This window comes from Lepus europaeus, chromosome 2, assembly GCF_033115175.1.
Source record: "Lepus europaeus isolate LE1 chromosome 2, mLepTim1.pri, whole genome shotgun sequence".
Taxonomy (NCBI): Eukaryota; Metazoa; Chordata; class Mammalia; order Lagomorpha; family Leporidae; genus Lepus; species Lepus europaeus.
Window position 1 is genome coordinate 16555842 of NC_084828.1, and position 17069 is coordinate 16572910.

Sequence of the window (17069 nt, forward strand, 5' to 3'; positions counted from 1 at the left end):
AAACACAGCTAACAACATGTTTAACTACGAAAGACTGGATGCTTTCTGCTAAAGTCTGGAATAAGACATGCATGTCAGCTCTTATATTCAACATAATTTGGAGGTTCTAGCCAGAGCAAGTGAACAAAAAATTGAAAGAGGCAAAATGCATTTAGACTGAGAAAGAAAGAAGTAAAATTGTCTCTATTAGCTGATGACATAATTTGGTATATAAAAAATCTTGAAGAATCTACAAAAAAAAAAACTATGCAAATCTAATAAACAAGTTTATTAAGCCTGCAAGATATAAGGACGATGTAATAAATGAATTGTATTTCTATACACTAGTAATAAACAATCCAAAATTGTAAACAGAAAGCAATGTCTGCCTTTCCATCTGCAGGCAGCCAGGATGGGTGCATACAAGTACCCCCAGAAGCTATGGAGAAAGTAGCAGTGGGATGTGATGCACTTTCTTTTGAGGGTCCTCTGCCGGCAGTACGGCCAGCTCTCTGTGTTCCACAAGACACCCTGCTCCACTAAGCCTGACAAGGCACGCAGAATGGGATACAGGGCCAAGAAAGATATGGAATATATGAGATTTTTGTGTACCATGATGGCCACAAAAGCCCAGTTCCTCAGAGTACAAATTATGGCAAGCATGACCATCATGGTGTTAACCAGCTAACATTTGTACAAAGCTTTCAGTCTATTGTCAAGGAATAAAATGGGTACCACTATGCGGTTCTGAGCATCCTGAATTTTTACTGGTTTGGTGAAAATGTCATGTACAAATTCTTTGAGGTTATCTTCATTGATCCATTCCTTGAAGGTATCAAAAGAAACCCTGACACCCAGTGGATCACCAAACCAGCCCTCAAGTACAGGGAAATGCGCAGGCTAAAATCTACAGCCACAAGAGTTGTGGTCTTGGAAAGGATCTCAAGTTCCATCACACTATTGATGGTTCTGGTCATGCAGCCTGGAGAACACACAATACCTTCCAGCTCCCAGCTCCGCTGTTACCACAAATAGAAGTAATGTTTGTAAAATTCAGACCTAATAAATAATTTAGGACAGTCAAAAAATAAATAAAAAAGAAAACAATTTAATGGGTGGCATTGTGGCATAGCAGGTAAAGTCTGCAATGCCAGCATCACATATGGGTACCAGTTTGAGTCCTGGTTGCTCCATTTTTGGTCCAGCTCCCTGATAACATACCAAGGAAGGCAGTGGATTATGGCCCAAGTATGTGGGTCCCTGTCACCCATGTGGGAGACCCAAATGGAGTACCTGGCTCCTGGCTTTGTCCTGGTCATTTGTCATTGCAGTCATTTGAGGAGTGAACCAGCAGATGGAAGAGTTCTCTCTCCTGCTTGTTCTGTCCCTCGCTTCCTCCTTCCCTCACCGCCATCTCTTTCTCTCTCTCTCTCTCTCTCTCTCTCTCTCTCTCTCCATAATTCTGACTTTCAAGTATATAAATAAATTTTTAAGAAATATTCTTTTATGAAAGTATCAAAAACGCTCAGGAATAAAAAATTTTTGTAAGTGCAAGAACTATACACTAAAAATTTATAAGACATCATTAAAATAAGTGAAAGTAGATCTAAATAAATGGCAAGACATCCTGTGTTCACGAATCAAAAGATTTAAGAATGGGGCCAGTGCTTTGGTGCAGCAGGTTAATCTGTTGTCTACATTGCCTACATCCCATGTGGGCACCAGTTCCAGTCCCGGCTGCTCCACTTCTGATCCAGTTCCCTTCTAATGTTCCTGGGAAAGCAGCAGAAGATGGCCTAAGTGCTTGGACTTGTGCACCCATCTGAGAGACCTGAAAGAAGCTCCTGGCTCATGGCTTCAGATATGCCCACCTCTGGACGTTGCAGCTATTTGGGGAGTGAACAAGCAGATGGAAGCACTCTCTCTCTCTGTCTCTCCTCTCTCTCTCTATAACTCTGCCTTTCAAATAAATAGATAAATCTGTTTTTTAAAAAAAGACTTAAGAAGATGGCACTATTCCACAAATTCTACATATTATATTCTAATTCTGACAAAATCTTTGCTTCGTTTTTTTCCAGAAATTGAAAAGCTGATCCTAAAATTCATATAGAAACTCCTGGGAACCAAAATACACAAAACAACCTTGGAAAATATGAACCAAGTTGTAGAATTTAGACCTCCCAATTTCAGGACTTACAACAGAGTTCAGTAATTAAGATAATGTGGTACTGGCATAGGATAGACACATAGACCAATTAAACAGAATTGAATTCAGAAACAGTTACATTTATGATCAATTAACTCAGCAAGGATGCCAGGAAAATTTAATGGTGAAATAATCATCTTTTCAACAAATGGTACCAGAACAACTGGATCTCTATATGTAGAATAAATTTGAACTCTATCTCACACCATATACAAAAATAAACTCAAAACTGTTTATATGCCTAAATGTGTGGGAAAAAACTCTTAGAAGGAAATCTAAGAATCTTCATGACATTGGTTTAGGCTATGGTTTCTTAGGTATGACACCAAAAACATGAGCAACAAAAGAAAAGGCAGAAAAATTAGATTTCATAGAAATTAAAAACTCTTGTGTTCCTAGAGACACAACCAGTAAATGAAAAGATAACCCACAGAATGGAAGAAACTAGTTGCAAACCATACAGTTGATAAGGAACTTAAGTGCAGAATATATGAAAAGTTCTTATAACTCAACAATATAAAGGCAACCCATTAATAATAGCATAAATAATTTGATAAATATTTCTTCAAAGATACCCAAATGGCCTAAAGGACATGAAAAAATGATTATCAGTAGTCATTATAGAAATGCAAATAAAAATTAAAATTTGATATCTCTTTATGCTTTATACTAGACAGCTATAATCAAAAAGACTAGTAGTAAATTTCGGGGTGACTATGAAGTTGGAATCTTTACACATTGCTGATGGGAATGTAAAATAATGTAGCTACTTTATAAGACAGTTTGGCAGTTTCCCCAAAATTAAAATATACAGATAAAGATGATTCATCAATTCCTGGGTATACATGCCATTCCTGTTGCTACCTAAGAGAATTGAAAAAAAATCCACATAAAAAGTGTAGAGAAATGTTCATAACAACATTATTCATAACAGCTAAAAAGTGGAAACAACTCAAATGTCTACCAACTGTTGAAAACATAAAATCTGCTTGACTCACACAATAGAATATTACTTATCTGTAAAAGGGAATGAAGTACTGATATATGCTATAACATAGATGAACCTTAAAAGCATTTGCTGCCTGTTTCTAAAAGCTCAACACAGAATTAACGGGATAACTTAGTACTCAAACAGTACTTTATACTTTGTGTTTCTGTGTGGGTGCAAACTGTTGAAATCTTTACTTAGTATATACTGAACTGATCTTCTGTATATAAAGATAATTGAAAATGAATCTTGATGAAGAATGGGATGGGAGAGGGAGTAGGAGATGGGAGGGTTGCAGGTGGCAGGGTGATTATGGGGGGGGGAGCCTCTATAATTTATATTTATTAAATTTATATTTATTAAATAAAAATTTTAAAAAGAAGCAAAAAAATAAAAAATAAAAAAATAAATTTCAACACAGACCCACCTCAGACAAATGTCCCCATTTTTCTTCCACACCCACTGCCACACCAGTTTTCATTTTTTAGAAAGTATGACTCTCTTTTTAAAGAGTTATTTTACTTATTTAAAAGACAGGGTTACAGAGAGGGAGAGGAAGAGAGAGATCATCCATCTGCTGGTTCACTACTCAAATGACCTCAGGCCAGGGCTGGACCAGACGGAAACCAGGAACCAGGAGCTTCTTCCAGGTCTCTGTCATGGGTGCAAGGACCCACACCCTTGGGCCATCTTCCACTGCTTTCCCAGGCAAATTAGCAGGGAGCTGGATCAGAAGTGGAGCAGCTGGGACTCGAACCTTTGTATATGGTATGTGGACATTGTAGGCAGCGGCTTTACTCACTGCGCCGCAATGCCAGACTTGGAAAGTATTTTTATTTATTTGTTGTTGTTGTTGTTGTTGTTGTTGTTTTTGACAGGCAGAGTTAGACAGTGAGAGAGAGAGAGACAGAGAGAAAGGTCTTCCTTCCATTGGCTCACCCCCCAAATGGCTGCTATGGCCGGCACACCGCGCTGATCCGAAGCCAGGAGCCAGGTGCTTCTCCTGGTCTCCCATGCGGGTGCAGGGCCCAAGCACTTGGGTCATCCTCCACTGCACTCCCGGGCCACAGCAGAGAGCTAGACTGGAAGAGGAGCCACCGGGACAGAATCCGGCGCCGCAAGCACAGGATTAGCTTAGTGAGCCACGGCACCGGCCGACCTGGAAAGTATTTTAAAATACCTTTCACTCTGTTCCTCACCAAGACCACTCCTTACCATGGTCTCATGTTTTCTCCTGCCTCTTCACTATTTTCCCATCCCTAGTGACAGAGATGACCCAGTCAAGTACCCAAATTTCCTTCTTTCTTGTCAACCGGAGTCACGTTCTCCCCCAGCCCAAGGACTATCTCAGCAGCAAGTACCAACATCTCCAGGAGAAGCCCCTTTCCCTTTGCCCAGCCAATTGGCTAGAAGTAGGTCTCCCACTAGATGTTAGAACCTCTGTGAAGCATGGGCATAGAGTATGCTTTAGTGGGCTAGTCTAGCAGTCCTCCTAATAACCACAGAGGATCCATATACGTAAGAAATGGAAGTAACATCCCATCTTCCAATACACACAATAATTCTTCTGTTATTCTGTCAAAGATACTTTTGTATCTGGCCTTCTTTTTGTTGTTTTTAACTGGAATGAAGCAGCATCCCTATAGAAAACCCATGGGGGCTGGCGCTGTGGCATAGTGGGTAAATCTGCCACCTGCAGTGCCAGCATCCCACATGGGCGCCAGTTAGAGTCCCGGATGCTCCACTTTGAATCCAGCTCTTTGCTATGGCCTGGGATAGTAGTAGAAGATGGCCCAAGTTCTTGGGCCCTGCACCTGCATGGGAAGACACGAAAGAAGCTGCTGGCTCCTGCTTTCAGATTGGCACAGCTCCAGCCATTGCAGCCATCTAGGGAGTGAACCAGCGCATGCAAGATCAATCGATCGATCAATCGATCTCTCTCTCCCTCTGCCTTTCCTTCTCTCTGTGTGCAACTCTGACTTTCAAACAAATTAATAAATCTTTAAAAATAAAAAAAAAAGGAAAAGAAAAAGAAAACCCTTGATTATGTGTTCTGACAACTTGTTCCTGTGATCCAGGACCTGGATGGAAAGAGCCAGCACAGCACAACAGGAAGATGGAGCAGGGCTTTTCCTGAGGGTGTAGCAATAACCATGACTCATACTACTTCCTTGTTCTAACCCTTTTCATTAGCAGGGTGGAGAAAATTCACAGTCAGGCCCAGGGGAAGCTGTCTAATTAGGGGGTGCCCTTGCTTTCTGTTTTCCTTTTGCCACAGTGCAAAGCAAGGAAAGAGAACTGAAGAGCAGAATAGTGAGAGTTGAAAACCGTAACTCAGGGATGTAAGGGCTTGGAGAACAGTACTCCCATCAGTGGCACTGTGGTGTGCTGAGTACTTTGAACTAAAAGACAATGGAAGCCTCAGAATCAAAGTCTCGGACCTCCTCCTACTGTCCGGTCTCTCACCTCTTATTCGTCCCTAATTCCTCTTCCCCAAGGTGAGTCATAGAAACTAGAACCCCCTTTCCTCAAAGCAAGCCATCAACCCTAAAAATATTATTCAAGCTTCCGCTGTCTTTCTGTGCAAAGTTGGTCATAAAGAAATTCTCTGACTTACTTTATCCAGAAGTAAATCATAAGGCCCTCATTCCCACACACAAGAAGAAGGAACACCACATAGAGTGTCCATGAAGAGTTCAAATAGACATGTTTTGCCTAATTTTCTCCCTCTCTCTATGCATTAGGACATAAAGTTTTTGCTGATCACATTTCTACACAGCTATCCCTTCTTCAATGAATCTAGGCACAAAAATAGACAGTTTTCTCTAGATCTTTGAGCCTTCATTCTGAAGACTCCTTTGTCACATAAAACCTTGATCAAGGGGCCAGTACTGTGGCACAGCAGTCTAAGCCTCCCCTTATAGCCCTGGCATCCCATATGGATGCCAGTTCGGATCCCAGCTGCTCTTCTTCCAATCTAGCTCTCCGCTATGGCCTGGGAAAGCAGTAGAAGATGGCCCAAGTCCTTGGATCCCTGCAGCTGTGTGGGAGACTTGGAAGAAGCTCCTGACTCCTGGCTTCAGATCAGCTTAGCTCTGGCTGTGGTCACCATTTGGGGAGAGAACCAGTCGATGGGAGACCTTTCTTTCTGTCTCTCCCTCTCTTTGTAACTCTACCTTTCACATAAATAAAGAAAATCTTTAAAAGAAAAGTGTTGATCAAATTAATTTATTATGCATTTCTCCTACTAACCAGCCTTTTACTATAGGAATGTTGGTCATGACCATTATGAATGAAGACTCCTCTATAACACAAATGAACACACACCCAAACTGATTCCCTAGTGTACGTAAAAGAGGAAGTCCAACTCAGCGAATTTCTTTCTATGTAATCAAGTACAAAAGACGCAGACGTTAAAGAGAACAGAGACCAAGAAGACAAAGGGAGACAGATGGAGAGAGAGTAGTGCAAAGAGGGTAATATGAGTGTGAATCAGTTCTCTAATGTGAGTCTTCTCCATATGATCTCAGTTCCCTAAATGATGTCAGTTTTGTAATTTCACAGCAGAACACTTCAGATGTTTTCTCTCAGAATGAATAGGTCAACAGTTCCAGACTCCAAATCTACTAAAGCAAGATGCTCAAGTACTCTTCAAATTCTCTCCACTCACAAAAGGAGGAATAAATGAGGTTTCCATAGCTGGTGAGTTTTCCAAAGCCTTGCACAGAGATTAACATCAGCAATTCTATAATGCAATCCATAACTTAAAACTGAGGGAAAAGAAGTCAGGCTGTTGAGGAAACCAGCCAAAAAAGGACAGCTGTGTAATTCATTGAACCATGTTGCTTTTGAAATACTGTGATTCAGATCATCCCATGAAACTTACTTACTTAAAATATCTTGTTCTTTATCAAAAATAGGGTGCTGAGAATACTGAAGACATGAATTGTTATTTTATAAAATGGGCATAATTATACCCACTATGTACTTATAAAATTAACTGTAAGGGGCTGGCGCTGTGGCATAGCAGGCTAAGTCTCCGCCTGAAGCGTCAGCATCTCATATGGGCACTGCTTTGTGTCCTGGCTGCTCCTCTTCCAATCCAGCTCTCTGCTACGGCCTGGGAAAACAGTGGAAGATGGCCCAAGTACTTGGGCCCTGCACCCGCATGGGAGACCTGGAGGAAGCTCTTGGCTCCTGGCTTCAGATCCGCTCAGATTCAGCTGTTGAGGCCATTTGGGGAGTGAACCAGTGGATGGAAGACCTCTCTCTCTGTCACTTTCTCTCTGTGTTTGTGGCTGTACCTTTCAAATAAATAAATAAAATCTTTTTTAAAAAAATTAAGGGGCCAGGGGCCGGTGCTGTGGCATAGCAGGTAAAGTTGCCGACTGTAGTGCCAGTATCCCATATGGGTGCTGGTTCATGTCCAGGCTGCTCCACTTCCGATCCAGCTCTCTGCTGTGGCCTGGGAAGCAGTAAAAGATGGCTCAAGTCCTTGGGCCTCTGCAGCCACATGGGAGACCCTAAAGAAGCTCCAGGCTCCAGGCTTCGGATAGGCACAGCTCCAGCAGTTGCGGCCATCTGGAAAGTGAACCAGTGGATGGAAGACCCCTCTCTCTCTCTCTCTCTCTCTCTCTCTCTGCCTCTCTTTCTCTGTGTAACTCTGACTTTCAAGTAAATAAATAAATCTTTAAAAAAAAATTTAAGGGGCCAGAGTTGTGTTGCAGCTGATAAAGCTGCCACCTATGACACTGGCATCCCATATGGGTGCCAATTAGAGTCCCAGCTGCTCTACTTCTGACCCAGCTCCCTGCTAATGGCCTGGAAAAAGCAGTGGAAGATGGCCCAATGTTTCTGTGGGAGACCCAGGAAAAGCTCCTGGCTCTGGGTTTCTGCCTGTCCCCACCCCAGCTGTTGCGGCCACCTGGGGAGTGAATCAGCAGATGAAAGATCTCTCTCTCTCTTTTTCTGTCTCCCCCTTTCTCTCTGTAATTCTTTCAAATAAATAAATAAACCCTTTCAAAAATGAAATTTTAAAAAATTGTAGGTAAAACACCCATGACAATGTCTGGCATATGATAAGCAGTCAATAACATCATGGGAAGTGACCAATGAAATCCAGCATTGCAGGTGATGGAAGAATTCACCAGAACAGTCAGAGTGAGCAGTGGTAGATTCAATGAACACAATGCAAGGGACAGCATGGCAGGCAGGACAACTAAACACTGACTACTGTAGCTATATGCCACAAGGGAGCCGTCGGCAGGAAAGATGCAACATGGCCTATAGCAGGCATACTTGAATCTGCAATATCTTCTCGGGGTGATTTTTTCTTCCTGTGATCCAACAGCTTTTCCCAGGTAGGTAGGTGACTGGAATTTCCAGACTGAGCTGGGGAGCCTGTATCACTTTTAGCTCTGGAACTTGGCCAGTGCCCTTGAAGCAACCCTACACAAATAAGGTTTGGGTTCCATTGTTTTTATTATTGTTTTATTATTTTTGTTATTGTGGATGTGGATCTGTGAACTATAAGGAGATTGCTGGTGGTTGGATAATTGATCCAAATCATTCAGGAAACTTATGCTATATTTCATGGACCATGTACATACAGTAAAATAATATATCAGTTTTTGTCAAATTTTAATTTGTTAATACTCAAAAGCAACTCTAGTGTTTATGCTATTATGCAAAGTAAATTTAACTCCCAAATTTCTGAAAGTGAATACCTTGGACCTGTAGGACACGAGAATGTGCTACCTCAAAATATGACCATGAGAGACCTAAACATGCCAGCCCAGAACACACCTCCTTGGCATAAGGATTATTTTGAGAAACTGTGGATAAAAAGGAAGCTCTAAAAACAATAAAGCTGTCCTTTTGTCAGAAAAATGTGTACCTTTAAAGAACATCTCTCCATCTATGCCAGGAAGAGGAACATGGATGTCTTAGTCTGTTTTTTCATTACTATAATAAAATGCCAGAGGCAAGATATACATGCAGAAAAAGGACTTATTTAACTCACAGTTTTAGAAACTGAAAGTCCACATCCAGGCAGCCCCATTGGTGCAACCTCTAGTATGGGCCCCACAGTGAATGGCATCATGGCTGGAACACGTGGGAAGAGGAGGGACCTATTCAGGTGTCAGATTCATTCCCCTCTTAGGAGAACCAACTCAGAGGTCCTGTAAGAACTACCGTAATCCCTTCTGAGCGCACTCCTCCCTGTGACACGAGAGGTCCACTAACCCTCACCTCCCAACATTACCACCATGAGGATGAGTTTCCAAACATGAACGTGAGGGAGACAAATTCAAACCAAAGCAACGACTGAGTCACCAGAAACTTCAATGGAGAAGACGCTGGCTGAGCCACATGTGGCCTTCTCCTCATCTTCTTTCTTTGTTTCAGCAGAAGATGGTATTGAACCCTGAAATCAAATCTACTTCTTTGATATCTGCTCATTTCCTAAGTATTCATAGAATCTACATGTTATCACACTTCCGTTTGTTTTTTCTATTGTTAACCTGTCTTCTGTTAAAGGGTCTGTCCTAGTCAAGAACTACGAAGGGCAGCAGAATTTTTTTTCCTTTGCAGAGCCCAACAAATAATACTGTTCACTTATTTCTGGATATTGATTTATTTACCAAGATGTCAGATTCATTAAAACACTCTCTAAAGATAGATTCCGTAAGAAAAAAATGTGAAAAAAAAGAAAAAATGTGAAAGATTTTCAAATTTGCTAAATATCCTGTCTAGTTCATCCAGCTGGTTTATGCTTTTGTTTGCCACTAACTCAGCCACTTCATAAAAGTTAATCTGAAGAAAATTAACTACAATGCAAAAAAATTCCTGTACATAAAATGTAAATTTGTTTGGTCTAGATATCAAGTAGTTTTACATTTATTTGGAAATTCATTTACCATACCTTCTCTGACTATAAAGCACGGTTCTTTTGAATTAGTTATAATATCTATTGGTCTCCACATTAATTGCTGTTAAATTAAACCACGGACACATGTTCATTTTATGTTGTATGAAGCTTGTCATTTTATCATCTCTTGAAATATAGCCTTTGACCAGTACAAACATCAAACTTACATGACTCATTGAGAAACACATCTGGAATTCAAACACGTAACTCTCCTTGCGAACTTTCTCTCCACGGCCAGAGTTATTACACCCTTCCTCCTGTGGCTTCCAGGCAGCCACCGTCAGAGAATCTTTCAGCAAAGGTCACTGTCTAAGCTTGCCGAGTAAGGAGCACAGTCTGGAAGTTTTGAATAGATGTTTTTCTGCACAAGAAACATCTGCAAAGCTTAAGGCAACACACATCAGGATTCATCAAAAGGAGGGAGGTCTGTCTGGAGCATTGCTTGAAGAGAGGATTGGGAAGCCAGATTTGGTTTCAAAGAGGACGGTAACATCAGCTCACTCCACAAAAGTGTATTCAAGACAAACTATTTGATGTTTTAATTAAAATGTGGTAATGTCTTTAAAGAGAGCAAGACATTGAAAACTTCTGTTTTCATATTTTACCTTTATAGTTGTATTTTTAAATTAATTACTTATTTTTAATAATTTTAATAGTTTATTCAGCAGTTTTCCTCTAGGGAATATGTTGTTAAAATTTTGGGCCTTTTTTTTTTTACTGACTTTAATCTTATATAATTAAAGAATTGCATATTTTATAGCCTATAATATCATTCCAGTTATATAAATAACATTTTATGTAATTGAAATAATTATGTGGGAGGAATTTAGTTAACCCAACTAAGTAACCATTTATGTAGGTTACAGAATTATTAAAAATCTAAAACATATTTCTATGTGAATATGTGGCACTTCTGACAAAATATGGCACCAAAGTATAATCACCAAATAGCTGAAGATTATAAATCATAATTATTTAATGCATATGACTAAGGATGTTAGTGGGTGTTTAATAGAAAAAAGGAGAAAGTTATAAGAATTTATAGGTGTGACTAATGTGGAACACTTAATAAAAGATGACAGAAATCTAATGAGAGCTTCTCAGGATTAAATACAGTATGTGTTTTTAAAACAATGTTTCTTTTGCCCATGAGTATTTTTCATACGTCATCTGGTATCAACCAAACTGGAAGGTCAGGTAATTTGTCAATCACTGCTGAAGCGTCGTCATCCTCAGTATCCACTAGACAGAATCAGTTGTTCTTTCCTTCCTGCTCCCACAGTGTACCTGCCATAAATGCTCAATAATTGTTACTTCTCTGTGAGTACCTATCTACAGGTGTGGTATAATGGAAGATGGTCTTCAGAAAGTTCATAGAGATTACATATTATAAAAAAAGTAGTCATAGATGCCAAAAACAACTTTTATGCATCCAAAGAACTTAGTTTACCACCCCATTTTCCACAAACTTTTTGAAATATCCTCATAAATATTGGCATCAAAATGGATCTGAATCCCAAAATAACTGTTAGTTGACAAATCATAAATAAGCAAATAAACATTGTGAGACTCAGCAAGAAGTACATTAAATTGATAGTATTATATTACACATACACATATATGCAATAGTATTACAGTACTATTGTGAAGATTAGGAAAATAACATATGTTGCTACCCAGTATACAGTAAGTACTCAATAAAGGTTAGGTTACTTTAAAAAGTTCATGAAAATGGAATAAAAGATATTTATTTCAGGGGTTGGCTCTGTGACTCAGTGGATTAACGTGGCAGTCGGCATGCTGGCATCCCATATGGGTACCGGTTCAAGACCAGCTACTCTACTTCCAATCCAGCTCTCTGCTAAGGCCTGGGAAAACAGCAGAAGATGACCCAAGTCTTTGGGCCCCTGCAGCCACCTGGGAGACTCAGATGGAGCTCCTGGTTCCTGGCTCCCAGCTTCAGCCTGGCAGCCATCTGGGGAGTGAACCAGCAGATGGAAGATCTCTCTCTCCCTCTCCCTCTCTCCCTCTCCCTCTCTCCCTCTCTCCCTCTCTCCCTCTCTCCCTCTCTCCCTTTCTCCCTCTCTCTCATGATAACTTTGCCTTTCAACTAAATAAATAAATCTTTCTTAAAAAAAGATGTTTATTTTAGTGTAAGCATTTAATATAATAATTTTCACCTTTTTCCTATATCATTTATAAACTATTTGTATAGGTTCCATTATATATTTACTATAATGCTAAACAGATGTGGTAACAGGAAATGAGGAAAGACGAAAATTGCAAATTCCATAGAAGTGAATATTTCCCACATCATCACATCTTGTTTTGATAAGTCATCATTAGTTTTTTGCTTTCCTCAGTTTTGCTAGAGACGCTGTTTTGACACCAGTGCTTGAAAAAAATGCAAACATTGAGCAATGTATGACCCTTGCAAAATGCTCCTTGGTATTTCTTCACTATTTATAGAGAGATGAATATCCAAGCCTAATGAACTAGATAAGGGCACAACATCTCTCCAGGCAGAAAGATCTAGTTCTGCCTGTTCACAAAATATGGCAACACAGAGAGGGCAGGGGCACCCAGAAAACAGAGGCTTGGCCCATATAGGGTCACCAGAATTTGTTAACTGCCTAGCCGGGCTCTCGTCACCTTTTTACACACTGGCCAAACCAGGCTTGAGCCAATCTCTGGTCCTGCCACTATTCTACTTTTTCACCTGAGCTTTTCTTTACCAGAACTATATTTTCTCACATTTTTCTTGCAGTATTGGCAACTTAGTTCCTATTTTTCCCAAAATCTTTCTCCAATACCCCCAGCCCATCCCTGAAACAAACAAAAGAAAGATCTCTTAAAGTCCATGTATTCTTGGAAGATTGATAAGATATAGGAGTTCCAAACAGATTTGAATATTAATAAACAATAAATAATAGTTAGAATTAGTGTGGCCCAAACATCCCATGAGGTATATAGGTACTCTTGGTTGGTTGCCTGAAATTCGAATTTAATTTGGCACCCTGTATTTTATTCACCAAATCTGGCGATCCCACTGTCTCGTTTTGTGCTATAGTATTGTATCAAATCACTTGTCTTTTAGTACATCATTGTCCACAGGTGTTCCTGGTCCTTTGAGGCCAAGAGCAGTGTCCAATTCCTTTAGTGTCATTACCATGTTCGCCTTATCATTCCCTATGCTCCCCCACCAAATACCCAGCTCACATCACAAATGTGGCTGAGATTCTTGCTGCTGCAGAATCTGGGAGGCAGTGGTAATGGTGCGGGTGCATGGGTTCCTGTAACCTCCAAGTGGGGGACCTACATTGGGTTCTGGGTCCCAGCTTTTGCCTCACTCAGCCCTACTTGTAGGCAGGGAGCTGTCTGTGTCTATCTCTGTGTGTGTTTGCCCATCTGTCTCTCTGGTTCTCACATAAATGGATAGGTTTTAAGAGAGAGAGAGAGAGAGAGAGAGAGAGAGAGAGAGAGAGTTTTATTCAGAGGGCAGGAATAGGGTCCTCATTCATTCTTTCATTCCATCTTACAGTTAGCTAAACTCCGGCCAGGTGCCAGGCATTGACATAGGTTCGGAAACACAACTTTAAACAAGATGCAGCTGTCATCACCAAGAACCGCCCTGCCCCCTCCAGCTCATTCCAGAAAACAGAGATACCAGAAAGCCCCTGTGATTTCTGCAATAAGGTCTAAAATACGGTGAGAGGCGAACAGAGGGAAAAGTATCATAACCAATCTTTAGGGGTCAAAGGACTGCATTAGGAAAAAGTAGCAACCAGGCCAAGAACTAATCATTAATAGGAGTTAACCAGGTGATGGCATAAAGATTTCCCACCCAGAGCAGTGTGAATAGCCACTCAAAGGAAGGGAGAATATGTATTAATGCTTAATTAATAGAATCTTCCTTTTATTTCAACTTGTTCTGACCCAAGGATGCCACCATCTCGGAAGCCTCATGCTCATTCTTAACAGTTTTCTCTCAACAAATTTGGTGATGCAAACTCCTGTTTCTCACCACATTCACCATCTCTGAGCACCAGATTGTTTCTTTTTCTTCTTGGTGGAGTCTAGGCATCTTCATCAGAGTGTCGAGCCGAGTGCGACCTCACCTTCCTCCCTTCAGTCTCATGCTCCCTATCCCATCCAAGGTTTGTTCTTGGTTTTGTTTACCTCCATCAACTCTCTCTCCCCTCCTGTTGCCCACTGGGCTGACACCTATGACCATAGCTGCTCTCTGATGTACTTTTGAATGGTTTCACTCACCTCCCTGAATTTCTTTTGTAAGCAAATCATAGCCCAAGCAGTGCCATGCTGGTATCTGTAGGGTTCCGAGTCCAAAAGGACAATCTCAAGACAAAGTGAATCACGTCTCTGCTGGGAGGGGGGAAAAGTAAAGGAAGAAGTTCTCAGGTAAAACCCGTTTAATAAAGCGTCTTCGTAACCAATGTGCTTCATAGACGCCACCTGTTCTAGGTCATCGTTGCAGCCTTAACTTGTGCATAGCAGGAAGCAAGCACCCGGGACCGTTCTCTTAGTGCAGAGGTTAAGACACAGCTTGGAGTGCACACATCCTATATTGGATGGGGCACCTCGCTTCAAATTCTGACTCTGTTTCTGATTTCCAGCTTCCTATTAATGCACACCATGGGAAGCAGGAGTGATGGCTCAAGTAGTTGAGTCCCTGCTACCCATGTGGGAGACTCAGATTGAGTTCCAGTCCCCTGGCTGCAGCCTGACCCAGCCCCAGGTGTTGTGGGTTTTGGGGAAGATATCTCTCCCTCTCCCTCTCCCTCTCCCTCTCCCTCTCCCTCTCCCTCTCCCTCTCCCTCTCCCTCTCCCTCTCCCTCTCCCTCTCCCTCTCCCTCTCCCTCTCCCTCTCCCTCTCCCTCTCCCTCTCCCTCTCCCTCTCCCTCTCCCTCTCCCTCTCCCTCTCCCTCTCCCTCTCCCTCTCCCTCTCCCTCTCCCTCTCCCTCTCCCTCTCCCTCTCCCTCTCCCAACAACTAGCTTTCTAGACTACAAGTGAAACCAGACATTGTAAGTGCTGTTCAGAGTTTCTGACAGGTGATGACTGTTTTTATGTGCCAGCTTCATTAGGCCAAAAGGCCCCCATGTTTTGGCCAAACATGATTCTGGGTGTTTTCTGTGAAGATGTTTTGGGTGAGACTGACATTTTGGAAAATACACTGAGCCAAGGATATTGCCATCCCTAGTGAGGGTGGCACTCGTCCTTTCTTTTGAAAGCCTGACAACAAAAAGGCTGATGATCCTCAGAACAGGGCGAATATTTCCTGCCTGGCTGCCTTCACCCTGGGTCATCAGCTCTTCCTGGGCCTGAGTCTGCCTGGAACAACACCCTCAGACCGCCCGAGTCTCTAGCATGCCGACTCGTCCTGCAGCTCTTGGGACTTTTTCACATTCACAATCATGAATTATGTGAACAAATTATTTATAAGAAATATATATATGTATCCTGTTTATTCTGTTGCTGGAGAATTCTGATACAATATCATAGGACATAACACAATCAGAAGCTATTTTTTATCAGAATACATGTCTTTAATTTGCTTTATGAATCTTGAATGATCAAAAGACATCCCACCTCCCTTGGTAATTAGTTCACCCAAAATACATATGAATGACTTAATCCTTACAGGGCATTTATCATTTTCAATGACAAGAGCCTTTGAAGAATATTCCTCCTGTGGCCTGTGGTGTAGCAGGAAAAGCCACCGCCTGCAGCGCCGGCATCCCATATGGGCGCTGGTTCCAGTCCCGGCTGCTTCACTTCCAATCCAGCTCTCTGATGTGGCCTGGAAAAGCAGTAGAAGATGGCCCAAGTCCTTGGGCCCCTGCACCCGCGTGGGAGACCCTAAAGAAGCTCCTGGCTCCTGGCTTCGGATTGGGCAGAGCTCTGGCTGTTGCGGCCAACTGGGGAGTGAATCAGCAGATGGAAGACTCTCTCTCTCTCTCTCTCTCTCTCTCTCTCTCTCTCTCTGACTCTCCTTCTCTGTGTGTGTGTAATGCTGGCTTTCAAATAAATAAATAAATCTTTTTAAAAAAAAAAAAAGAATATACCTCCTTCATTTGATAGTAATCAGTCCCGAGGACTATAAGGCTGCCTAAGACACCAAGCGGAAGATAGGGAGAAGTCAGTGAACTCTGATACTCAGAAATAAAAAGGAAAAAAAAATCTGTATTAAAGATAATTAATACTATCTCATCTGACCCTCTCATGCCCCGTGGTATTGTTCAAAGAAAAGTTCTTGGAAGAAGTGGAAGAATCAGGCACTTGGTGAGAAGGGGCTAAAACAAGAGTTTTGTGGAAATTTGAAGGACATCAAAGGCGACACGCAGAATGCTGAGCAGGTGCAGCGTCACAGGTGTGCTAGCTGTGGACTTGCACAGACCCCAGTGCTCCAGGGTGCCCAGAACTATGTTCAATGTTCCGTCATCATTTTGAGATTCTTCATAATTCCTGGAACAAAGGGATCCAAATCTTCCTGATGTACTGGGTTCTGCAAAGTATGTTGGCCAGAATATAAGGAAAGCTTTTTTTTTCTTGTTCTTTTCTTGTTTTTTATTTATTTGACAGGTAGAGTTATAGACAGTGTGAGAGAGAGACAGAGGAAAGCTTTCTTAAGCTCAGTAACCAACTGTAAGTCAAATTAAAAATTGAATCTTTTTTCAACTTTCTACTTAAGTATTAATCTGATGACCCAATAAGAACAAACGAAATTGAATTCACATATTTTCATGCTCAATCCATGCATACAAAAAACAACAAACAAGAAATGACTGAGCAAAAGTGGTATTTATTTTTACCCTGGATACATAGTAAAAGGAAGGGATCTAGTTGTGGTTAATACCTTTCTTGAACTATGATCTAGTAAGACAGAAGAAGACACTGCTATCCAATTTGATAAATGGAGGGCCTGAACTACTGAAATTTTTCTTTA

General features: G+C 41.3%; 1 pseudogene; it reads left to right on the top strand.

The window, feature by feature from the left end:
- The first annotated feature begins 391 nt into the window (after window positions 1-391).
- LOC133750382 (large ribosomal subunit protein eL15-like) lies at window positions 392-16617 on the top strand (annotated as a pseudogene).
- The last annotated feature ends 452 nt before the right edge of the window (window positions 16618-17069 follow it).